The following is a 26,482-nucleotide window of genomic DNA, read 5'->3' as shown; positions in this document are numbered from 1 at the left end:
ATCGAATATTAAAGATATCTAAGAAAATAATGAAAAAATACAGTTATTATCACGAAGACTGCCACTACCGGTAAAACAACATCCTGATACAAAAGCCTTTGAAGTACATTCAAACTCTCGGAGTGTTAGAAACCCCTTCAGACTAGTTTTCGAAGAAACGCCGCGGACACGAAAATATAATCTGGGTAGCATGTGTATGTGCGTGCGATTATTCAACAAATTACCATTTGACATTCACAAACTGTCGACGAATGATTTTCAGAAAGAATTGTATAAGTAAATGGATTTTGGCAAAAAACATTTACAAAATTAAAGATTTTATTGAACTTTGATAACTTTTGACATGAATGTACTTAATATAACCATCATTTTTGACATGTAGGTACTTACCTAACTATTAGAGTATTTTTTTATTTAAGTATTTTTTTATTGTCTGTTTTCATTGTATTTTGACTATTTTAATTTTATTCTTTGACTTGTTAGTACACTAACAAATTTGCATGCCTATGTTATGGCCAAATAATGGTGCTAATTCCTGTAAATACCATCTAATTTTATTTTAAGTTATATCTGTCATTTTCTTATCCGCCGAAAAGGAAAGGGACGGGTAATCGACAAGCATAAAAATGGAACACACGTCAATTTTAAGCACAAATCTAAAACAACCGTCTAAAAATTCGCCCGGGTTATTCATTTATTTACTCATTCTTCCTAAAATTAAGAGCTGTCAATCATCCGTCCCTTTCCTTTTCGGCGGATAAGAAAATGACAGGTATAACTTAAAGTAAAATTAAGAGATGTCTGCAGGAATCGGGGCCAATGTTGTTCTTAAATATTATTTATTGTTACCACCTTAAATACCATTTGTGCAATAAATGATTTGATTGATTGATTGACTATTAGTAATATACCTACTGGGAGGCTATTAAAGTCCACATTATGAGGAATTTTCCTGGCTACGTTCCCCAAAAACAGTATAAGTAAGTAGATGGCCTTGTACAGATTTACCATGATATATCCTTACCAAACAAAGGACAGTCTCACAAAGTGATTCCTCATAACATCATCATCTCCCTAGCATTATCCCGTTTCCCTGCCTGAAGTTTTGACAGGTCCGGTTTTCTGTCTGACCTTCCAACCCGCGAAGGGAAAACCAGCCCAATACAGGTTAGGTCACATACATCCGAAAATGCATTTCTCGGGAATGTGGGTTTCCTCACGATGTTTTCTTTCACCGCTGATAAACATTTATGATCCAAACATATGGCAAATCTACAATAAGTCACGTCAAAAATTTAAAATTTTATTTGCTGATATAAATAAATAAAATAAAAAAAGGATAGCTGATTTATCTCTAAGTACATATTTCTTTTTCAGCTCGCTGTATGTTACTCTGAACTGACTACCGAGGGAGTCCACAGTGCCTTTATCCGGTTCCTTTTGGTAAGAAAACGCGTGGGTGCCGGAATAGAGAAGAGAGGAAGATCCCAACGCGCATTTTGTATGGAAACCGCTGTCGCCGGTTCAACCCCACTCTCTTTTACAACTCCTGCAAACAGATAACTACGATAGCTCTACAGCTTCTCAAATTCCATAGCCACTTTACCGGGAATGTATATTTGGGCTGTAATTTTATCATTACTTTTCGTAATTAATGCAATTGGTGGCAAATCTACAATCATCATCATCAATGCAAGAGCCACGCTCTTGTCGGTGTAGCATTTTCCATTCCAGTCTATCAAAGGCCATGCAATTCCTTGACTTCCCACTTTTCTTGTGTCCTTTTTTTCTCTACAATCATCATCATCATCACCAGCCCATTAACGTCCGCACTGCTGGGCCTTATAGGGAGATCGGGCCTTAAACTACCATGCGGGCCCAGTGCGGATTGGTGGTTATTAACGACTGCTAATGCAACCGGGACCAACGGCTTAACGTGCCTTCCGAAGCACGGAGGAGCTCGAGATGAAAACTTTTTTTTTGTGGTCACCCATCCTAAGACCGGCCTTTGCGAAAGTTGCTTAACTTCAACAATTGCAGACCAAGCGCGTTTACCGCTGCGCCACCGAGCACCTCCCTTTCTCTACAATAAGTCATGTTATTATTTTTTTTAATTTCTTCTATTATGTTCTGTAGGTACTTATTTATTCAGGATGTTTAGTGACACCGTAATGCTCAATTATTTTCTGGTTTTAATGAGGTTCCTAATTAGTTAGTATTTTTTATTGAATTTTTGGATTTGACATGTTAAATATATAAAAAAATGTATTTAAAATAGTATATCTGACATTGTAAAAATAAATCTGATATTAAATTATCGCATTTTATTTGTGTTAGCATAGATTTTATGTAGGTATTTTATACTGTCAGAAGAATATTTTCAATTCTATACTTTTGCGATGGAAAATTCCACTTGATATCAACTCGGAATCATGGTCTGAATCATCCCCCTCAGTATTCGTTACAATGTCACTGTCACCTGTTCCCGACGACCCGATTACTCTAGCCGTAGAGGCAGCCAATCAGCTCGCGACACCAAACACTTCAGGACCCCGCCGGTGTGGTCGACGATTTCAGCACTTATCGCTATCGACCCTCTAGGGTCGATTAATTCTTTCAAATATTTTTCCTCTCAGACGACGCCCTGAGCCGAGGTTCGCGCCCAACTGGGCACCCTCAGACTTGTTGTCTTAAACGTTGTACCGGGTGAGAGCCTTCAGCGCTCCCCATTTGTCCGGCCAAGTAGTTAATGCCAGGCATCTTTAATTAAAAGTTGTAAATAAAATAGCAAAACTCTGTACATAATTGCTTTTATTTCAAATATAAACCTGCTCGAATTTGGTCGGTGTTTTCATTTTCCTCTGTCTTCACAAATAGTTGCAACCAGCTGTGGGCATAAAAACGAAAATGAGATAATTAATCTTCTTCTTCTATCGTGTGGGTTGAGAGGTGGAGTACCAACCTCATCAACCCTGGTGTCAGGGTTACTATTGAGCCGCCAAAGGCCCCTGACATGGCTCATGTAACGACTACTTACTTACATCAGTAAGTAGTAACCGGGACCAACGGCTTAACGTGCCTTCCGAAGCACGGATCATCTTACTTTTTGGACAATCAGGTGATCAGCCTGCTCAGTTGATCAGCAGCAACTAGGGATCACGAAGTGATTTTTGTGATATGTCCCCACCGGGATTCGAACCTGGGACCTCCGGATCGTGAGCCCAACGCTCAACCACTGCACCACGGAGTTTATTAATCCTCCGTCCCTTTCCTTTTCGGCGGATAAGAAAATGACAGGTATAACTTAAAATAAAGGATGTGTCTGCAGAAATCGGGGCCACTATCACAATTAAAACACATAATAACGGGTTCTTACCGCGTTTAAATCAGGAATATGAGACTTCCGATATTTCAAACACACAAAAAAACACAAAAATTTCAATAGGGAAGACGGGTTCAAATTATCGAGCATGTGGAATCCAGTGGTGGGAAACAAGAAACAAACAAGAAACAAGAAACATTTATTGAGAAGCTGTGTAGGTACATACATGCAGGTGTCAAACATTATAAAATTGTCTCAACAGCATGTCCATGTCGGACGTACAATATTACAAATAATGTCAGTATTGAGCATCAAGGAATTAAGTAAGTACCTAATAATGGGTAATAATGGTGGGTGTTGTAAAAAGCTTAAAACGGCCTAATGTGGTGACAAAACGTGAGGACACAGTGAGTGCGGTTTGTCGTAGTGAGTTTCGTGCGAGTTCAGATGGTTCCGAACATTCCGATATCAAATACATAAACAAGCGGCAAAGAAAGAGGGTAGACAGATATGTCTGCCCGTAGAAAATTATGGATCTACCTACTCCACTCCAATTTCATCAGTCATCCCGTGATGGAGTAAATATCGGGAGTCTCATACCCTGATTTAAACGCGGTAAGACCCCGTTATTATGTTTTTTAATTGTCATGAAATATCCGGCAGGAAATTTCACTTGATATCAACTCGCCATAGTCGTAATTATGACTAATATTAGAATATTAGTTGTTTGTTACTAACATATGGATGAAGTCCGAGATAAATAATTTGAATTTGAATAGTCTAAATCATCCCCCTCAGTATTCGTTACGGTGTTACTAACACCCTGTACGAAGCCGAAGCAAGACCCCGATACCGACCCTGTTGGCGTGGTCGACGACTTCCCTCAATCAGCGCTTATCGCTACCGACCCGCTAGAGTCGTTTAATTCTTTCAAATATTTTCCCTCTCAGACGACGCCCTGAGCAGAGGTTCGCGCCCAACTGGGCACCCTCAGGCCTGTTGTCTTAAACGTTGCACCGAGTGAGAGCCTTCAGCGCTCCCCATTTGTCCGGCCAAGTAGTTAATGCCATCTGCGGCAAATCTACAATAAGTCACGACAAAAAAAAATCTATCGTGTTGGCAATAAGGTAGTGTCGCGAACTCTTCAGTTGGGCAACGACTGAAAAAAAAAATGATTGCCAAATATTTTTTTCTTTCACATCTTACAGTAATTCACGAGTCTCCGTATGTCTGATGCAGCGTAGTGCATCCGATCTGCCCACTCCATCGACATCATTGACTCGAAGAACGAGCGCTGCAATGCTTGTTGGCTGCCCATTTCCACCTCCTCGTAGATCTCACCAGGGTCGCTAGCGCTTCCTATAAGCATAGCATAAGGAATAATCGTATAGAACGGCAACTCTCCACTCCCCACCAGCGGCTGAGCTAGGTTTACCTCACCCCCTCGGTCTTACTTTAGTCTTCAATCAGACGTCACACACACAGATGCGCGTGTACGATAACGTCAATGTGTAGTGTCTGTGTAAAATGAGGTTTTTTGTATGAACTGTCCTGGAAGTGCTATAAGCATATCATCTCCGTTATCCCGTTCTTCACAGGGTCCTCTTACCTAATCGGACGATTTGACAGGTCCGGTTTTTTGCAGAAGCAACTGCCTGTCTGACCTTCCAACCCGCGAAGGGAAAACCAGCCCAATACAGGTTAGATCACATACCTCCTAATCGCATTTCTCAGGTACGGGTTTCCTCACGATGTTTTCCTTCACCGCTATTATTATTTTTAAGTATATCAGAAACTGCAAGTGCTCGGAGTTCTTATAGGGTAGATGCTTGCTAAGATAATAAATACGAAATTCAACCCCAAAGGGGTTAAAATGGTTGAAGATTTGTATGATCTTTGTCATTTTAAAGTTAAAAACATAACATTGAAATTTCACGGACGAAGTCGCGAGCGACAACTAGAGGGAACTGACGTACATACACACATACATATATAGCGGTCAAACACATAACCCTCCTTTCTGTTTCAACATCATCATCACCAGCCCATTAACGTCCCCACTGCTGGGGCACGGGCCTTCCCTTAAACCACCACGCGGGCCCAGTGCGGATTGGTGGTTATTAACGACTGCTAATGCAGCCGGGACCAACGGCTTAACGTGCCTTCCGAAGCACGGAAAAGCTCGAGATGAAAACTTTTTTTTGTGGTCACCCATCCTATGACCGCTGCGAAAGTTGCTTAACTTCAACAATCGCAGACCGAGCGCGTTTACCGCTGCGCCACCGAGCTCCTCACCTGTTTCAACGTAATCGGGTAAAAAATTACCTTTGGAAATCCTGTCCTGACTTCCTTGCGGTTCTTTTATCAGTGTTCCTCTTGATTGTGAAGCTATCATGTTTTTCGATGGGTCAATCTGCATTTCAGAGGGCTCATTGGCGCTCCCTTCCCCCTGAAACAATTTTACAGTCGACCCCGATTGAGTTTTACCAGTTTTATTGTATGTTATATCTCTTCCAGACACGTTGTCTTCAACAAATTTGACGTTAGATGCTTTTTGGGTTATTTGCGGATGTTTCTCTTCGCGTTGCGGTAGACGTTTCAAGCTGCTTTTAGTTGATACTTTCTCCATTTTGACATCTTTCTTCTCTGTCTGGCTTGGAGCGGCAGACAGGTCTACGTTAGTCTTCAAACTATTATTTTCATAGTTAAGATTAGTTGACTTTGTGCTGGACACGTTTTGAATAGATTCGTCTTTTGAAATTTCAACTTTTGGTCTCTGTTCCTTCTGAGTTACGTTCGTGGTTGACGTCTTTGGAGATTTAAGAATGCCTGAGGACTTTTCTGATGGTCTTTTAGACGTAAGTTTTTCTTCTTCATACAATTTTGTTCTTGATTCTTTGGGACTGGTTTTACTGCCGCCTTTTCCCGCAGTAGCGATCGTTGGTTTGGTGTTTGGCATTTGGACGTCTAGTACTTTTTCTTCTATTCGACCTATATTTTTCACATCCAGTTTAGTTAATGATGCTAGTGAGTTAATATCAGAATGTGCAATAACTTCTGAAATAGCGTCTTTACCGTCTATTACGTTAATAGGTTTTGTATTCGTTAATTTTTGGGTAATATCTGCGTAATTCTCCTCTTTTTGAGATAATGATTTTATGCTTTCCTTTACAGATGTTCTTCCTACTATATTAGAAATTTTCTGAGATATATCTCCAGGTAGTTTTGCGATAGTCGCCAAAGTTTGCATATTTTGCTGGTCTTTTAAATCTTTTGTCGTCTTTAGACTATCTTTAGGTGAAGTTTTGATACTAGTTTTTGATGTTTTCTGACTGGGAATGCTCGTTTTTGATGTTTTCTGACTAGTAAGACTAGTTTTTGATGTTTTCCGACTTGTTTTCAGACTTTCGTCCTGGGATTTTTTAGTTTCTTTCACCTTTGCTGTATTTTGAGTATCTTGTAATATATCTTTGTCGATTTTTGTTGTATCTTCATTGTTCTTTGGTGTATCTTGATTGACTTTTGCTGTATTTTGAGTATTCTTAGCTGCATCTTGGTCGATCTTTGCTGTATCTATAATCACCTTTGCTGCATCTTCAGTGACTTCTGTTGTATCTTGACTGACTTTTGCTGCATTTTGAGTATCCTTTGTTGCATCTTGGTCGATCTTTGCTGAATCTTGACTGACCTTTGAACTATCTTGTGCGACCGTAACTGCTTCTCTAGTGTTTTTTGCTGAAACCTGTCTCGATAAATGTTCTGATACTTGTTCTAAAACACCTTGTTGTACATTATCACTTCTGTTCCCTTCTTCTAGAAGTTTCGTTAGCGAAGCAAGAGTCTGGCTGCCATGTTGGTTGCTCAAATCTTTTGGTGGTAACATCTTCAGACTCCCTTTAGGAGATAGTTTGATGCTTGTCTTCGATGGTTGCTTGCTGACTGTACTTCCCTCTTGTGTGGGTTTTTTCTTAGTTTCATCTTCAATTACTTTTGGTGGGCCTTGAGTGACCTTTGAATGAAAGACGTTTTTATTATTATTATAACATAACATGCGACGAGCCGTGATTAAAAGAACGCTTGACTGTAACCGTGAAGTCATTGTATATTTGAGTGTGAAGTTATAAGCCACTGTACATTTATAACTTAATAAATAAATTATAAATTAATAAATAAGTCGCAGGTTTGAGTCTTAGCACGGGCCTAAACCAATTATTTTGGAATTCCGTTTTCAAATTCATATTTGGACCATAAATAGTTATGACTTGCTCAGCGGTGAAGAAAAACATCGTGAGGAAACCCACATACCCGAGAAATGTGTTCCGGCAGTGTGACAATGAAAGCATCTAAAAAACCAACATTGCTGTTTTGAAATTTGTTGGCATTGCGCACATACTTTTATATGCGCGTAGCGGACCTAACTAGTTGACGAGTTAGTTCCGCCCACATGCAACAGATGGCGCCACCATTGAATAATGCAAACGCGCTACCGAAGTTTATACAGCGTGACGCGTATATACAACTTCCAACTTAACACCGTTCGATCTTCGATCCCTAGTCACACTACCAACTTGTGGCTAGCAGGGTACTATGCTCAGCTCGGTACCACGAAAATATCCTTTGGTGGCAGCGCCTGCTCGCCGCCAAATGCGCAAATGTCAAATTGCAATATATTGCTTTTTAGATTAATTGTTTCGATGTTGCGTTTTCAGTCTCTCAGATCAAAAGGGTCAATGTTTGGTCATACAAGGAGGTCAAGGTACTTGACAAAGATAGATGAACCTAGAAAGAGATCATGAAATAAATAAATAAATAAATGACAAGAGGTTTTCAAGAATTTCTTATATTTTTAATGAACTGACCTTTGATGGAACTGGTGTGGTTAGGCGTTTCATGAGCTGGCCGAATACACTAATTGGTGCATTTGGGTCAGTCTGCTCTTGTGGTTTATCTGAAGAAACTGGTTGCGTGGTGCGTTGGTCTCTCGCGTCCTTTGGTAACGTCTTCAAGCTACTTTTGGGTGAGTGTTTGATGCTAGTTTTTGATGTTTTCCGACTAGGTTTCAAACTTTCTTCTCGACTCTTAGGTTTAGTTCCTTCTTGAGAACTCTTTGATGGCTCACGCGAGACCTTTAACGAGTCACGTGAGACCTTCGACGATTCTTTACTGACCTTTGCTGAGCTGATTCTTTTTTGTTCTTGTAACTTTGTTTGGTCTTGATTCGGTGGATCCGGTTTTGATAAACGTTCGATTATTTTGTCCAAGAGTTCCATTTGTCCAATCGGTTGCCTCTGATCGGATTTACTTTTCATTTTTTGTGATCCCGTTGGGCTTTTTATTGGGTTTGCAACTAGCTTGTGTTCAGATTTCTCCTTTTTCGAAATTTCGAGTTTTTTTTTATCCTCCTCTGCAGGGATTTTGTTGGTGCCACCTCCTATTATGCTGGCGTTTGCTAAATTTGAGTTTGACTTCATACCTTTGCTGTCTTTTTGGCTGACTTTGCCTTCCTGTTGGGTTATAAAGCGTCTCATTTCATCCTCCCTCTGCTTGTTAATTTCTACATTAGACCCGAGCAATCTTTTAAAAAATTCTTTAGGTGCACCAATTATTTTATAATCTAAATCTTGTTCAGTTTCCACGCTTTCTTTCGTGTCTACTTCGACGGCTTTCTCTTCGAATTTCAATGCCTTTGGTTTTATTTTCTCTTCTACCTCCAATTCCTTGTCTATCTGCGCTCCAGTTGCACCCACTCCTTGCTCGTACAACTCTGCCATCTCTTTTGCAGTCAACTGTGCTAACTCTTTCTCTGGCAATTCATTCTCTGTTAAATCTGTCTCGTTTGACTCGTTCTCAACTAACTCTTTTCCAGATTCTCTTGTTAACTCCGCTTCTTCTACCGCTTTTGGGCCGGCAATCGATACTATGACGTTGTCTCTTATCATTCTATTTACAGACTCTCTTTTCGTTTCTTCGTTTTTATCCGTAATAGTTTCTTGGGTTTTCTCCTTTTGTTGATCAATGTTGATGATGGCTACTAAATCTTCTCCGACGTCGTCTCCTACTGCTTTGTCGACGACCACCAGTCCCTCTCTTCTCGCCCACTCGTGCCAGATGGAGTGTTCTCCAAACTCTTTCTCTGTTTCGAATCTGACATTGTTTTCTGTCATTGCTCTGACCAAGTGTACCGGGCGGGAGACTGGGGGTAATGGCGATCCGAAACTTGGGGGCTGAAGAAGACATTTTGAATAGACTATATGACTGAGTCATCGATAAATTATAAAATGCTAATTCAAAAGTGGAAGCCATAAAATAATAAAATCGTGTTAATGGTCAAAATCTAATCTCATTTCTCTTTTAGGCTTCTTTTGTGTTTTAATTAGGAATTAAGTAACTATGCAACATTAACTACTTGCCCGGACAAATGGTGAGCGCTGAGGGCTCTCACCCGGTACAAACATTTAAGACAACACTGGCTCAACAGCGTTAAGCGCTGAATGACAAATCGTTTTGAAAATTACTACCAACTTGGCTACCACGGATGAAAAGTAAAAAAAATACCGCCAGTTACAGAAGAAAAAAACACAAACTTCTTTCACGCTAAGGTTTCTTGGCAGAAATTGCTGTTTAGCAACAAGGCCGCCCATTGTGCTTATTTTTTTTTTCGTATGTTTATGTCCTTTGTATATGTCGTTGTGCAATAAAGTATTATTGATTGATTGAAAAAAAAAAAACACATACGGTCACGAGTACTAATATGTAAACACTTTGAAACCATGTCACATTAACTTTTTTGACAAAATAAACCGTAAGTCTCATTAAAAGTCAAATATGATAGTGCGACAGGGTTCTAAAGTGAGTACATGATATTTGATTACATAAACAACCTATATACGTCCCACTGCTGGGCACAGGCCTGCCCTCAATCAACCGGAGGGTATGGACCTAAAATAATTTGCCGTCTCTGTTAGGTTTGGGGTGTTAGGTTCCTAATGGCTGTGAGGGCTGGTTATCTGAGGCGAAGGCTGAGATTGAAACGTCCAGAAGTAGGCAAAATTCACTGAATTTAATTAAATTCGTACAAAAAATGTTCACATTACAGTAGTTGAATGGAGAGCAAGAACGGAAGGGGAGAGACCTAAGTGTTGTCACACAAAAAAATATAAATTTAATGTTGGGGTTGCCAACAGTCTCTAACAATTATACCTGTCCTGTCTCCCGTCTGTATCTGTGCAGGGCCCACAGCACGAAGCCGCGTGCGGTGTATTCCCCTGAGTACTTCTCGAAAGTCTGAGGCGTCTTTATCCCCTGAGGGAAGTGGAGGATAGTTGGGCAAGTCCTTATACCCAGAAGTGTCACTGTATCAAGGTTCACTAGACTGTCTAGGACGCCAAAACGTATCTGTTGAATGGATTATTATTGCGTCATCATCATCATCAGCCCATTAACGTCCCCACTGCTGGGGCACGGGCCTTCCCTATGGATGGAGTGAGATCGGGCCTTAAACCACGCGAGCCCAGTGCGGATTGATGGTTATTAACGACTGCTAATGCAGCCGGAACCAACGGCTTAATATGCCTTCCGAAGCACGGATCATCTTACTTTCGGACAATCAGGTGATCAGCCTGTAATGTCTTAAGCAAACTAGGGAGCACAAAGTGATTTTTGTGAGTCCCCACTGGGATTTGAACGTGGGACCTCCGGATTGTGAGCCCAACGCTCAACCACTGGAACTGAAGGCTGTTACTCAGTAAGAAAGATTGACTAACATTTCTGACGTCAGCATGTCTCGCCGCCTCACACCAAGGTGCGCGTACGCCGCTCGGGTGCAAGTAGAACAATACCAACCACATCTGACTACTGTTCAGGATAGACGTCGCGAAGTTATAATCTGTTAACGTTGTTATTGGCGGCTGGAAAGAGATGGCAATCAGAAATCAGAATCATTTATTCAACGTAATTATCATGCATAAACTTGTTGAAGGTTAATATAACATTTTTAAATTTACATACTTTCACAGTTTCTCGGAAGGAGAGATACATTTTTACGTACATAACACAACATAGACCCGATCTGGTAGAAAGGGGAGTAATAGAATACGGGGTGTGAGTGAAATCGTAACTCCTTCTCTTCTTATCGTGTGAGTTGTGAGGTGGATTACCAACCCCATCAACCCTGATGTCAGGGTTATGATTGAGCCGCCAAAGACCCCCTCACATGGCTCATGTAACGACTACTCACTTACATCAGTAAGTAGTAACCGGGACCAAGGGCTTATCACGCCTTCTGAAGCACGGATCATCTTACTTTTTGGACAATCAGGTAATCAGCCTGTAATGTCCTAACCAAACTAGGGATCACAAAGTGATTTTTGTGACATGTCCCCACCGGGTTTCAAACCCGGGATCTCCGGATCGTGAGTCCAACGCTCAACCACTGGACCACGGTGGCCGTTGAGCGCGTTATAATCATATGATCCAAACATGAATTCGAAAATAAATTGGACAACAACTAGTTGGCCAGCTAGTTCCGCTCACATGCAACAGATGGCGCCACATTCAATAATGCAGTCTTCAAGCAATCGTGAAACGCGATATCGAAGTTTACACAGCATGACGCATATATACAACTTCCAACACAACACCGTTGAATCGTCGATCCCTAGTCACACTACCAACTTGTGGCTAGCGGGGTACAATGCTCAGTCCGGTACCACGAAAACATCCTTTGGCGGCATATGTACCTCCTCGTCGCTAAAAATTAATTTATGTATTTTTTCTGACCTCCCAGGTCTCGGTCACGTGCTCATGCACGATCCAGCGCATGGGCCCGTCGCCGCCCACGACGCCCACCTGGTTGACCAGGAAGTCGTCGATGACGACCAAATACGAGATGTGGGCGTAGTCGGTGCGGTGGATGAAGTCGTAGAGGTGCTTCGATTGAACATGAATCTGAGGGACAATACAGAGTGTTAGTGACATCGTAACGAATACTCAGGGGGATGATTCAGACCATGATTCTGAGTTGATATCAAGTTGAATTTTCCGTTACAAAATTTATAATTTTTTTAGATTTATAAATTACTTATTTTGAATTGCGAGGGAAAATTCCACTTGATAATGCTAATTCCTGCAGAAGCCATCTAATTTTATTTTAAGTTATATCTGTCATTTTCTTTTCCGCCGAAAAGGAAAGGGACGGGTAATCGACAAGCATAAAATGTATGGAATACACGTCAATTTTAAGCACAAATCTAAAACAACCGTCTAAAAATTTAACATTGGCCAATAACCCGCCAGAATTATGTTGACAGCACACGCCAAACGGTTTGCATACCAGCGAGATACTTTTAGATTCGCCCGGGTTATTCATTCATTTACTCGTTCTTTCTAAAATTAGAGCTGTCAATCATGCGTCCCTTTCCTTTTCGGCGGATAAGAAAATGACAGAGATATAACTTAAAGTAAAATTAGGAGGTGTCTGCAGGAATCGGGGCCAATAGATATTAAGCATTAACTACGTATATTTTTAGGGTATTTTGGGGGGTCCTGCATAACCCTGCGATCCTACAAGATATCGGGCTGCAAGTCCCAAATCTACGGTTGAGGCATGGTCCGCGGAATCAAATTTTTTATATACCCAAGAGTCGCACTAATATAATGAGGCAAGATCCCGTAACCACCGCTCTAAATATATTAAATGAGGTTGCCAAGGAAATAGACCTGTTCAATTGTTCATTGGCGAAGTTCGCAGAGGCTATAATTAAAATTTTATGTGATAATAGGTAAGATATTTGATAAGTTTAGTATCTATTAGATTATCTGTTTTGTATATCTAGGTATATAAGTATAATATTGTAAATATTGAAATAATTTAAGTTTATATTAATGTGTCTAAGTTACCGCCTTGGGCATATGCCTGTATGGTAACTTATAGTTGTAATTATTAGATAAATAAATAAATAAATATGACGGCGCATCGATAATCGGCTACAACTGACACCGATAATTGGAACCGATTTAATCGTGACGACTTATCTACAATTAGCTACAACTGCCACCGATAGTTGGAACCGATTTAATTTTGTTTTGATATACATCAAATTTTGACGTAACACAAGACACTAATTTTGGCGCTGTTTTCACGAGCGGACGATTCCGAGTGTAATCGTGAGGAGGGTGCGTGTGCTACGTGTTCTGTGGACGTTATTCTTTCTAAAATTGCTTGTCTAAACAATATACGTGTCTGATTCCTCTATAAGTGCTATCTTTAACTGTTTCCTCGCCCGTTTATCCACGTCCAACATGGATCCTTCTGATAAGTAGCCTCCATCTGCCGATCTGCCTCCTGATCAGCGTAACACGCCTTTAAATAAATTAAAAGATCGGGGGCACCTTACACTGGAATCTTAGGTCTTAGACCTACTCTATAGATTACCTTGTAAGCTACTGAAATAAACATTTTTTTTTAAATATAACTTTACCGAGAAGTCTGTGTCATGGCACTCAATCACCAAGTTACACCTGTCCCCAGGTCTGAGCAGAACTTCTGAGCTTCCTTTGGCTTGTACTGTAACAAAATTGTCATCAATCCTTACATGAGAGATAACGATGATAAAAACTAGTGACCCCGATACCGACCCCGCCGGCGTGGTCGACGATTACTTTTTTGACGTGACTTATTGTTGATTTGCCGCAGATGGCATTAACTACTTGGCCGGACAAATGGGGAGCGCTGAAGGCTCTCACCCGGTACAACGTTTAAGACAACAGGCCTGAGGGTGCCCAGTTGGGCGCGAACCACGGCCCAGGGCGTCGTCTGAGAGGAAAAATATTTGAAAGAATTAATCGACCCTAGGGGGTCGATAGCGATAAGTGCTGATTGAGGGAAATCGTCGACCACGCCGGCGAAGTCGTTTTAGATATAAGTAGGTATAGGTTAAAAGAAAGGAAAACATGAAACAGTAGGACTAGGGCCCTGTGCTGGGAGGTTTTCTGGCCACGTCTTTCCCTCAGCGTTACAGATTCCGATGTGGTAGTAGTTTTACAGCTAGTTACATAATAATTATGTAATTTAATGTTTGTCGTTCAAAAATGGCTGACTAATGACTAAACCAAACCAATCCAATCCAAAAAAGCCAATTTTGAAAAATAAATATTTTTGAATTTTGAGGTACACAGTAGGAGTGAACATAATAATCAAACCTTATTTATCTAAAAAGGAACGTCAGCTCTGACATTGGGGGAGTGCCACAAAGCTGATTATCAGCTGTGCCCCAAAAATACTATAAAAATATATTCTTCATACCTTCTTTCTTATTCTTCTCATCTTGATCCTTCAGCTGGGTACCTTCTGGAGTCCCCCACTCGTTGAGAAGATACGAGTTCACGCTGAACCTGGTCGCTTCGTCGTCAAAGAAGAACTTCAGGGACATTGCAATGTCTTCTTTTTCTTTTATACTTTGTCCACATTGAAGTCTTGCGCTGAAACTAAGGGTGGTATTAATAAACGAATCTCAGCTGAGACTGCCCTCAAGATCATGCTCAAGTCTCTGTTTTTATATGAGAACTGTCACATTGACATGATCTTGAGGGCAGTCTCGAAGCTGAGACTGCCCTCAACGGTCTCCGTCGTGCAGTGGTTGAGCGTTGGACTCACGATCCGGGGACCCCAGGGAATTCCGGTGAGGACATGTCACAAAAAATCACTTTTCTTATCGTGTGGGTTGTGAGGTGGATTACCAACCCCGTCAACCCTGGTATCAAGGTTACTATTGAGCCGCCAAAGGCGACATGTCTCAATTAACGACTACTAACTTATATCAGTAGTAACCGGGACCAACAGCTTAACGTGCCTTCCGAAGCACGGATCATCTTTCTTTCGGACAATCAGGTGATCAGCCTGTAATTATCCTCCCAGGCTTACCTCTTAGCTTCTTTGGGCACTTCACCATCTATGATGATGCATCTATTTGGGCTGATTCCTCCAGGGATGGCCAGGGAGATTGGAGCGAAGCCCTGAAAAAAAAGTTGTGTATTTAAGGACTAAAATTCAGGTTTGAATCCCGGTGTGAACATATCACAAAAATCACTTCGCGATCTCTAGTTTGAGTCCCTAATTGGAGATGTCCTTAGAAAAGGTTCAGTACGATCTACTCTGAACCGGCGTGCGTGTATGAAACGATTGATGAATGCGGAGGAAGCAAGGGAAGTGTGTCAGGATCGAAGCAAATGGAATTCCATAGTCTCTGCTTACCCTGGTGGGAAATATGCGTGAGTATGTATGTATGATCACTAGTTTGGTAAGAACGTTACAGGCTGATCATCCCACATTTACTGTTTTTCTTCTTCTTCTATCGTGTGGGTTGTGAGGTGGATTACCAACCTCATCAACCCTGGTGTCAGGGTTACTATTGAGCCGCCAAAGGCCCCTGACACGACTCATGTAACGACAACTTACATCAGTAAGTAATAAACAGAGACCAACTGCTTAACGTGGCTTCCGAAGCACATCATCTTACTTTTTGGACAATCAGGTGATCAGCCTGTAATGTCTTAAGCAAACTAGGGTTCATGACTTCTGTGATATGTTGTCACCGGGTTTCGAACCTGGGACCTCCGGATCGTGAGCCCAACGCTCAGCCATTGGACCACGGAGGGGTTTGTTAGCGTTTCAAAATAAGAGTTTGCATGCTTCACGCTTCGCTGAGTAAGGGTTTGCAGAACATAACGCCACGTGACACTTACAGGGTGGGCAATAGAATCCATTGTGCAGTCTGCAGCGGTCAAGTTTACGGCGGTCTAGTTCTAGTGAAGACAGACATTTTCACAAATTAATTTTGGCGGAACTTTACATTTTTGTTGCTGTAATTTTGCCCAATTTTGACACTGTCTGTCATAGTCATAATTTATAATGTCATTCGCGTCATGAAGAATAGACGTATAATGGGCTGCACTTTTTGGCGGGAACGGAAACGGGACAGTCGTTTTCTTCATTGAATAATCTAAATAATCAATACGAAATGGTGTTTTGTGGTGAGTGATCGCATTAAGTTACTCGGAAAACATTCGCGACAGTGTTATTAAGAATATTCAATAAACAAAGTGTACTTAAGTACCTATAGATCTATTTTCGCTTCGTGCCAACAAGCCGCTTTATAACTCGAAAGTTTATGGGGGACTTTTGAGTTAATTCGTTTGGGACTCGGAGTCTCCGAGGGTGGGGTCTTAGGTTTCATCATTCATCGTCATCACCATTCATCATTTCATTATTCATCATCAAGAAAAAAATACATAAGACATGACTGTATGAGCATAGTTCCCTGTGCCTTGCTCTTCGGGGAAAACCAAAACAAAAAAAATAATAAAAAATGTGATAACGCCAAAACATTGACAGAAAATATTTCGCCTCTTAAGCGTGTGCATCCTCTGTACTTTGGCTTTCCAGGATTAGTGCAATTTTAAACACCCCGATTCCGACCCCGCCGGCGTGGTCGACGATTTCCCTCAACCAGCGCTTATCGCTATTGACCCACTACAGTTGATTGATTCTTTTAAATATTTTTCCTCTGAGACGACGCCCTGAGCCGAGGTTCGCGGCCAACAGGGCATCTTCAGGCCTGTTGTCTTAAACGTTGTACCGGGTGAGAGCCTTCAGCGCTCCTTATTTGTCCGGCCAAGTAGTTAATGCCATCTGCGGCCAATCTACCATAAGTCACGTCAAAAAAAAACGATCGGATACTGACCTCACAATCCACAAGAGAAGAGAGAGTAACTTCATTTCCACTAAGTACCTTTATAGATTATTCATCTCGACAATGCCAGTTAGTACTTGCGTGTATTTATACTTAAGTATACTACAATTACCGTTGATTGAACATACATAAGTACATAATATATAAACAGCCTATACCTACTATGTGTTAGTGACACCGTAACGAAAACTTTGAGTGATTATTCAGACTATGATACTGAGTTGATATCAAGTGGAATTTTCCGTCGCAAAAGCATGGAACTGAAATTAATTAAAAAAAGCACTAAAATTTCCGTGAATTTTCCGACAGGAAATTCCACTTGATATCAACTCAGAATCATGGTCTGAATCATACCCCTCAGTATTTGTTACGGTGTCACTAACACCTGTATACGTCCCACTGCTGGGCACAGGCCTCCCCTCAATCAACCGGAGGGGGATGGAGCTTCCAACACGCTGCTCCACTGCGAGTTGGCGAAGGTATTTTTTTGGCTAATAGCCGGGACCGGCTTAACGTACTCTCCGAAGCACGAAATCATCTTACTTTTTCGTACAGTCAGTTGATTCAAGTCTGCAAAGTCCTTACCAAACAAAGGATATAACAAAGTGATTTCGACAATGTCCCCATCGGGATTGTTGTTCAAAATTCTAGATTAAGTAAATTAAATTCATCTTTTTTGGGGTTATGTACCTATACGTTTTAACAATAAAATACCAGATAATATTGTAAATTTGTCAGAGAACAAATTTAAAGCTCACGTGAAGCTTACTTTATGAAAAAAAGCCTATTATAAGATTAATGATTACCTAAATGATAAAAATGTCTGGTATTGAATGTGTTCTTCTAGTTATTAAATAACTTGTAATGTACCCTCATTGATTTAAAAGATGTGTTGCTGTTGCAGTTTCTTATCATTTCTTCTCCTCAGCCATAACACCTTGCGAAATGACGTAAATTCAAATATGTTACATTGACCTTCAACAAGTTTATCCATGATAATTACGTTGAATAAATGATTCTGATTCTGATTCTGGAATCGAACCCGGATCTCCACATCGTGAGCCTAACGCTCTAACCACTAGACCACGGTGGCTGTCACGGAGATTGAACATAAGTTCACGAATCCCAATTGGGGTAGTTAGAGGTACATCCATCGCAAGATGAACTAAGTACCCACACCTCACCGAGCTTTCTGTTAGACCAACGTGATAGGTGAGCCGTATCGCCGTCTATAATGGTCGAGCCAACTGTGTTAGTGAAAACTGCACTTGAGATAAATTAATAACTCATCATCTCCACTTACCTATTAACCTGAAGATTTGACAGGTCCGGTTTTTTACAGAAGCGACTGCCTGTCTGACCTTCCAACCCGCGAATGGTAAACCAGCCCAATACAGGTTAGGTCACATACCTCCGAAAATGCAGTTCTGGGGAATGTGGGTTTCTTCAAGATGTTTTACTTAGGTACTTAGCCCAATTGGTAGAACGCTTTCTTCTGACTTTGAGGTCGCAGGTTCGAATCCAGCACAAGCGTGAACCAATGGTTGTCGAATTTGTTTTCGAATTCATGTTTGGGTCAATCATTATCACCTGCTCAGCGGTGAAATCTTCAGATTAGGTAAGCGGACCCTGTGAAAAACGGGATAATGCTAGGAAGATGATGATGATGAACTCATTGGTGTTAAATTAATCTTTTTCTTTTTTTAGGAAGTACTAGTCCCTGTACCAAAGATGGCCGTCGGGCAAACGTTTCGAATAAAAGGGGAGATTAAGGAAAACCCTGTCAGGTAACATCCCGCTAACGACATCCGTGGTCCAGTGGTTGAGCGTTGGTCTCACGATCCAGAGGTCCCGGGTTCGATTCCCGGTGAGGACATATCACAAAAATTACTTTGTGGTCCCCAGTTTGGTTAGGACATTACTAGCTGATCACCAGATTGTCCGAAAGTAAGATGATCCGTGCTTCGGAAGGCACTTTAAGCCGTTGGTCCCGGTTATTACTTACTGATGTAAATAACTAGTCGTTACATGAGCCATGTCAGGGGCCTTTGGCGGCTCAATAGTAACCCTGACACCAGGGGGATGAGGTTGGTACTCCACCTCACAACCCATACGATAGAAGAACGTCCCACTACTGGGCACAGACATACAACAAAGAATAACACTACGTACAGAACTCAGGTTTGTTGTCCAGCCCTCAGCGCTCCCCATTTGTCCGGCCAAGTAGTTAATGCCAGTAGTGGCAAATCTACAATAATACATAACACATAAACAGCCTATATACGTCCCACTGCTGGGCACAGACCTCCCCTCAATCAACCGGAGGGGGTATGGAGCACACTCCACCACGCTGCTCCACTGCGGGTTGATGGAGCTACAATAAGATATGTCAAAAAAAAATTGTTGAGTATTTTTGTTATCACGCCCTATCCCTTTCAGGTTTGACGTAGATTTTATGGAAGCCAAGAATAATGAGACATATTTACACATAAGGGTTGATTTTGCAGCGCAGGAAGTCCTAAGGAATTCGGCTTTGGAAAAGGTATGTAGAGAGTGTTAGTGACATCGTAACGAAAACTTTGAGTGATAATTCAGACCTCGATTCTGAGTCGATATCAAGTGGAATTTCAAATCAAATCAAATGAAAACTACTTACTTTATTGCAGAGAACTAAAATTTAGAATTTTTTTTTCAATTTCCTGTCAAAAAAGTCATGAAGATGCCGCCTATTGCACTCATTCTATTTTTTTTTTGTATTTTGTATTTACCTGTTTGTGCTATAAATATTATTATGTTAGTACTTACGTTGCAGCGTGGTGGAGTATGCTCCATACCCCCTCCGGTTGATTGAGGGGAGGCCTGTGCCCAGCTGTGGGACGTATATAGGCTATTTATGTTAGTACTTTCATTCTATCGCTATTTTTTTCGTTAAGTACGTGTCGAGGTTCTCTCTGGGAAGATCTTTTTTTGGGGTTATGTATACGTTTTTACAATAAAATAAGCACCAGAAATATTTTAAATTTGTCAGAAAATAAATTTAAAACTCATGTGAAGCTTACTTTATGTAAAAAAGCTTACTTATTGAAGATTAATGATTACATAAATGATAAAAATTTCTGGTATTGAATGTGTTCATCTAGCTATTAAATAACTTGTAATGTACCCTCATTCATTTAAAAGATGTGTTGCTGTTGCAGTTTCTTGTCATTTCTTCTCCTCAGCCACAACAGTTTGCGAAATGACGTAAATTCAAAAATGTTACATTGACCTTCAACAAGTTTATCCATGATAATTACGTTGAATAAATGATTCTGATTCTGGTTTATGTATGCACGGGTATGACTTACAGCACACCCCGGACACTTCATACAAACAACCTCGTTTTAAACAGAGACTACACATTGACGTTAACTACAGGCGCTGCTGTGTGTGTGACGTCTGACGCCATACGATTCAAGATTAAAGTAAGACCGAGGGGGTGAGGTGAAGCTAGCTCAGCCGCTGGTGGGGAGCGGAGAGTTGCCGTTGTATACGTAGTATTATTCCTTATTCTTTGGCTACAGGACGCTGGTTGGGGGACACGAGAGTCAGACGGCGGTTTCCCGTTCCGAGCTCCTATGGTTTTTGACCTCACAGTCTTAATAGAAGCACCACAATTCAGCGTAAGTAAGTTACCCATAGTTATTTTCTATGAGAGACTGCGGCACGATGGGAAGGGATGGAGTCCCGACGTGTCAGCAGGTTTTTTTTTCGAAGTGACTTATTGTAGATTTGCCGCGGGCATTAACTACTTGGCCGGACAAATGGGGAGCGCTGAGGGCTCTCACCCGGTACAATATTTAAGACAACAGGCCTGAGGGTGCCCAGTTGGGCGCGAACTTCGGCTCAGGGCGTCGTCTGAGAGGAAAAATATTTGAAAGAATTAATCGACCCTAGTGGGTGAATAGCGATAAGCGCTGAATGAGGGTAATCGTCGACCACGCCGGCGGGGTCGGTATCGGGGTTCTGAAGTGTTTGGTGTCGTGAGCTGATTGTCTCTCATCATCACCAGCCCATTAACGTCCCCACTGCTGGGGCACGGGCCTTCCCTATGAATGGATAGGGAGAACGGGCCTTAAACCACCACGCGGGCCCACTGCGGATTGGTGGTTACTAACGACTGCTAATGCAGCCGGGACCAACGGCTTAACGTGCCTTCCGCACAGAGGAGCTCGAGATGAAAACTTTTTTTTTGTGGTCACCCATCCTATGACCGGCCTTTGCGAAAGTTGTTGAACTTCAACAATCGCAGACCGAGCGCGTTTACCGCTGCGCCACCGAGCTCCTCAAGAGAGAGCTGGTTGTCTCTGTGGCTAGAGTAATCGGGTGCCAGTAGTAGAGTATGTATTCTGCTACAACTTTCCAAGCTACTGTAGCGGACCCAACTAGTTGGCCACCTAGTTCCGCTCACATGCAACAGATGGCGCCACATTCAATAATGCAGTCTTCGAGCGGACGTGAAACGCGGTATCGAAGTTTACACAGCAAGACGCAATACAACTTCCAACACAACACTGTTGGATCGTCGATCCCTAGTCACACTACCAACTTGTGGCTAGCGGGGTACTATGCTCTGTTCGGTACCACGAAAACATCCTTTGGCGGCAGCACATCCTTGCCGCCAAACTACGTTCTTCAAACACAATACAGATGGCGCTTCTTCTATCGTGTGGGTTGTGAGGTGAATTACCAACCTCATCAACCCTGGCAGGGTTACTATTGAGCCGCCAAAAGCCCCTGACATGGCTCATGTAACGAATACTTACTTACATCACATTTATAAAAAGTTATATTTAACTAATATTATGGCCCCGATTCCTTCAGACACCTCCTAATTTTATTTTAAGTTATACCTGTTATTGTCTTATCCACCGAAAAGGAAAGGGACGGATGATTGACAGCTCTTAATTTTAGGAAGAATGAATAACCCGGGCGAATCAAAACGGTATCTCGCTGGTATGCAAACCGTTTGACGAGTGCTGTCAGCATAATTCTGTCGGGTTATTGGCGAATGTAATTTTTTTAGATTTGTGCTTAAAATTGACGTGTGTTCCATAAATTTTATGCTTGTCGATTACCCGTCCCTTTCCTTTTCGGCGGATAAGAAAATGACAGATATAATTTAAAATAAAATTAGATGGTGTTTACAATTAATTTTTAATATTATCTATTCTTTAGTTTCTTTTTTTTTCTCCAGATCAAAGTCGATGGCGTTCCCTTCTGCACGTTCCGTCACCGGGCGAGTCCCCTGAAAATCAACGCCCTGAGAATCAGGGGAGACGTCCTGGTTCAGAGTGTCGACATTGAACATGTCCGGAGGTTATCGGTGAGGATCATTTTCAGTTCCCTCATTCGGCGCCTATGGCTCCAGATCGGGCCTTAAACCACCACGCGGGCCCAGTGCGGATTGGTGGTTATTAACGACTGCTAATGCAGCCGGGACCAATGGCTTAACGTGCCATCCGAAGCACGGAGGAGCTCGAGATGAAAACTTTTTGTTTTTTTATTTTTTGTGGTCACCCATCCTATGACCGGCCTTTGGGAAAGTTGCTTAACTTCAACAATCGCAGACCGAGCGCGTTTACCGCTGCGCCACCGAGCTCCTCTGAATCAATCTAAATCTTTTCTTTTTCTGAAAACGGTTCTTGCTTCAGGCACTACCAATGCCCCCACCAACCTCAACCACGTCCGCGCCGTCAACCAGCAACCATCACGTCCACAACTCCGAAGAAGAGAAGACAGAGAGAGACTCCTCCAAACAGGAAGACTTAAAGCCGATACATACTGACAGTATGTACAAAATAGCTGGAAAATAGTATACAATGTCAGTGACACCGTAACGAAAACTTTGAGGGATGATTCAGATCATGATCCTGAGTTGATATCATGTGGAATTTTCCGTCGCAAAAGTACAATACAATACAATACACTTTATTGCACCAAACTAAAAATAAATAATTACAAAAAGTCTCTTAATTAAGTACATGGCAAATGGCGGCCTTATCGCTTAAAGCGATTTCTTCCAGGCAACCATAAGGTGAGGTAAAATGCAAAAATAATACTTAATTGAAAGATTGCGGGTACAAACTATAAGTACAACTTATTACCAATAAAAGTATAGAAATATAATTTTAAAAACATATAATTTTTTGAATTTTCCGACAGGAAAATCCACTTGATATCAACTCAGAATCATGGTCTGAATCATCCCCCTGAGTATTAATTCATTTTTTATGTTCTTGTAATTTTCTTTTGTCCAAGCATCACACAGAATAGGAGTGGTCCATCCCAAAAGGCCTTCAAAGACTGTGACAGAGCAGCTATTCAAAGTGGAACCGAAGACCGAACACGAGACCACAGCGTCTTCTACAAAGCAGGCGGGCCAACAGGCATGTATTACAATTTGACAATAAAATCATCATCATCATCCCGTCCCGATACCGACCCCGCCGGCGTGGTCGACGTTTTCTAATTCAGCGCTTATCGCTATCCCACTAAGGTAGATTAATTCTTTATTTAAAAATTCCACTTGATATCAACTCAGAATCATGGCCTGAATCATCCCTCAAAGTTTTCGTTACGATGTCACTAACACCCTGTATATGTAAATTAAAAAATATACAAATACATATATGTATATAGTACCGAAAATGAATGAAATCAACATACATACATACATAAACTCACGCCTATTTCCCACCGGGGTAAGCAGAGACTATAGAATTCCATTTGCTTCGATCCTGACACACTTCTCTTGCTTCCTCCACATTCATCAATCGCTTCATACACGCACGCCGGTTCAGAGTAGATCGCATTGAACCTTTTCTAAGGACATCTCCAATTTGGTCATCGCAAGTCCTTCTCGGTCTTCCTCTGCCAGCCCTACCATCAACTTTCGCTTTTAATGTGTTGTATAATAATAATTTATTACACTAATTTCCGTGCGATTTTAGGAATCACATACATACATTTTCTAGGAATTGTATACAATGACGGATTATATAAATTTCCGTTAACATAGACTGTATACAAATATAGTATACAATATAATACATATAAGGAAAATAAGAAAGTCACTCCAAAGTTCTGCTCCTTAAGATACAGGCTGACATAGTTTAAGGAGCAGGGTTCATGTTTGAAGCTTATGTTTTAGTTTTAATCTATTGTCCTAAACTTGTTCTCATGGTCAAATATTTTTTTTTATTTATGTATTATTATTATAAAGTCCTCATCTACGATGGATGTACCTCTGACTACCCCAATTGGGATACAGTCGTAGGCTTTTAATATGTTATCAATTGATTTTTGGCAGGCGTCTTCTGCGATGCAAGCTAAAGTGAAGCAGAATGCAAACAGGAAACCTAATGTGAGGGACGGAGCTTTGGAGTCGAGTCACTCAGGTAAACAGGAGACTTCTTCTTCTATCGTGTGGGTCGTGAGGTGGTTTACCGACCTTATCAACCCTGGTGTCAGGGTAATATTGAGCAGCCAAAGGCCCCTGACATGGCTCATGTAACGACTACGTACTTACATCAGTAAATAGTAACCGGGACCAACGGCTTAACGTGCCTTCCGAAGCAAGGATCGTCTTACTTTCGGACAATCAGGTGATCAGCCTGTAATGTCCTAAACAAACTAGGGATCACGAGGTGATTTTTGTGATATGTCCCCACCGGGATTCGAACCCGGGACCTCCGGATTGTGAGCCCAACGCTCAACCACTGGACGGAGGCCGTTGTACAGGCGGCTAAAAAGCCCACATTGAAGCACTCTGGTATTTGACTGAGTCAACATACGTAATACCTTAAAAAAAATATAACGAATAAATATACTGGGTGTTAGTGACATCGTAACGAATACTGAGGGGGTTGATTCAGACCATGATTCTGAGTTAAAATCAAGTGGAATTTTCCGTCGCAAAATTCATGATTTTTTTTTAGTTTTTTTAAATTATTTTCAATTCTATACTTTTGCGATGGAAAATTCCACTTGATATTAACTCAGAATAATCAGATGAATCATCCCTCTCAGTATTCGTTACGATGACACTTACACCCCGTACAAGTACATACGGTAGCCATATAAGTAGGTATGGGTGTTAGTGACACCGTAACGAATACTGAGGGGGATGGTTCAGACCATGATTCTGAGTTGATATCAAGTGGAATTTCATGTCAAAAAATTCATGAAATTTTTTCTTTTCTTTTTAATTATTTTCCAATCCATGCTTTTGCGACGGAAATTTCTACTTGATATCAACTCAGAATCATGGCCTGAACCACCCCTAAAATTTTTCGTTACGATGTCACTAACACCCTGTATGAATTAATTTCCGCCTATTTCCCACCGGGGTAAGCAGAGACTATGGAATAAGATAGTTTCCAACTAAGTAGTCAAATCAGTTACTTTTTACTATAAACGTCAAAACACGAAATTACTAATGAAATTTCTTTGAAAAAGCACACTGTGACGTCGTAGAAAAACGTGATAAAATGTCGAACTTATTATTACTTTTTCCTTGCTATTCAAATTCAAATTCAAAAATATCTTTATTCAGTTGGTAACCTAGTTACACTTTGAATCGTCAATTTTACATAAATCGAACGTCTCATCCGCCTAAAACTACTGCAGCTTCTGACAACCTGTATAGCCGGGGAAAAGAAGCTGCAAAAAAACCTCGGCACAGGGCCCTAGACGTTCTTTAAAAAAATACAACCCAACAACAAACCCATCTTAATTAAAAAAAAAAAAAAAAAAAAAAATATACACTAAAATATTGGTATAAGTACAATTGAGTAATTTTGCTGTTAAAAATGATAAATAAGAAAATGTTTTTCGGTAAGTAAGTACTTTTAGACGTGTCTTTAGTTTGATACAAATTCCATGGTAATTTTGTGTTTTGACGTTTAGTAAAAAGTAACTGATTTGACTTGTTGGAAACTAGCCTTAAGTATTATCTGATGATCCAAAAGTGAATTAAAACTCATAAAATATCCCATCATCATCATCATTATGTCATCCCGTGATCATGGCACTTGCAACAGTGTCGAAATATCGGGAGTCACATATCCCCATTTAAACGCGGTAAGAACCCGTTATTATGTGTTTTAATTAAAACTCATAAAAGTTGTATTTTTTTTTCAGGTGAGGGGGGGACGAATCGTTGCTGTGAATTAGTTTAAAATTACATAATAAATAAATACTTTTTAAAATAAACAAAAATAAATCTAACGAAAGCGTTTTTTTATGTTACCATGGGTATTTGTTTATAAAAATAAATAAATAAATACAATTTATTTCACACACAGCAATAACAATTTACATATTATTAAACGTTACTTACATTAATAATAAAATATAATTTTGTTGGTGG

General features: G+C 40.9%; 1 long non-coding RNA gene across 2 annotated transcripts in view; it reads left to right on the top strand.

Moving 5' to 3' along the window:
* Window positions 1-26,482, top strand: part of LOC126378798 (uncharacterized) — a 145,618-nt gene that overhangs the window by 44,072 nt on the left and 75,064 nt on the right. The window contains exon 1 of one of the 2 annotated variants that reach the window (XR_007568140.1): window positions 525-772. The exons of the other annotated variant lie outside the window; for it this stretch is intronic. This is a non-coding gene — a long non-coding RNA (uncharacterized LOC126378798). Of the gene's footprint in view, window positions 1-524; window positions 773-26,482 lie in introns of those variants that run through there. 2 annotated transcript variants of the gene reach the window in all.

The sequence above is a fragment of the Pectinophora gossypiella genome, chromosome 27 (assembly GCF_024362695.1).
Source record: "Pectinophora gossypiella chromosome 27, ilPecGoss1.1, whole genome shotgun sequence".
In the NCBI taxonomy this organism is placed as follows: domain Eukaryota; kingdom Metazoa; phylum Arthropoda; class Insecta; order Lepidoptera; family Gelechiidae; genus Pectinophora; species Pectinophora gossypiella.
This window is presented reverse-complemented; position numbering and strand designations above follow the sequence as displayed.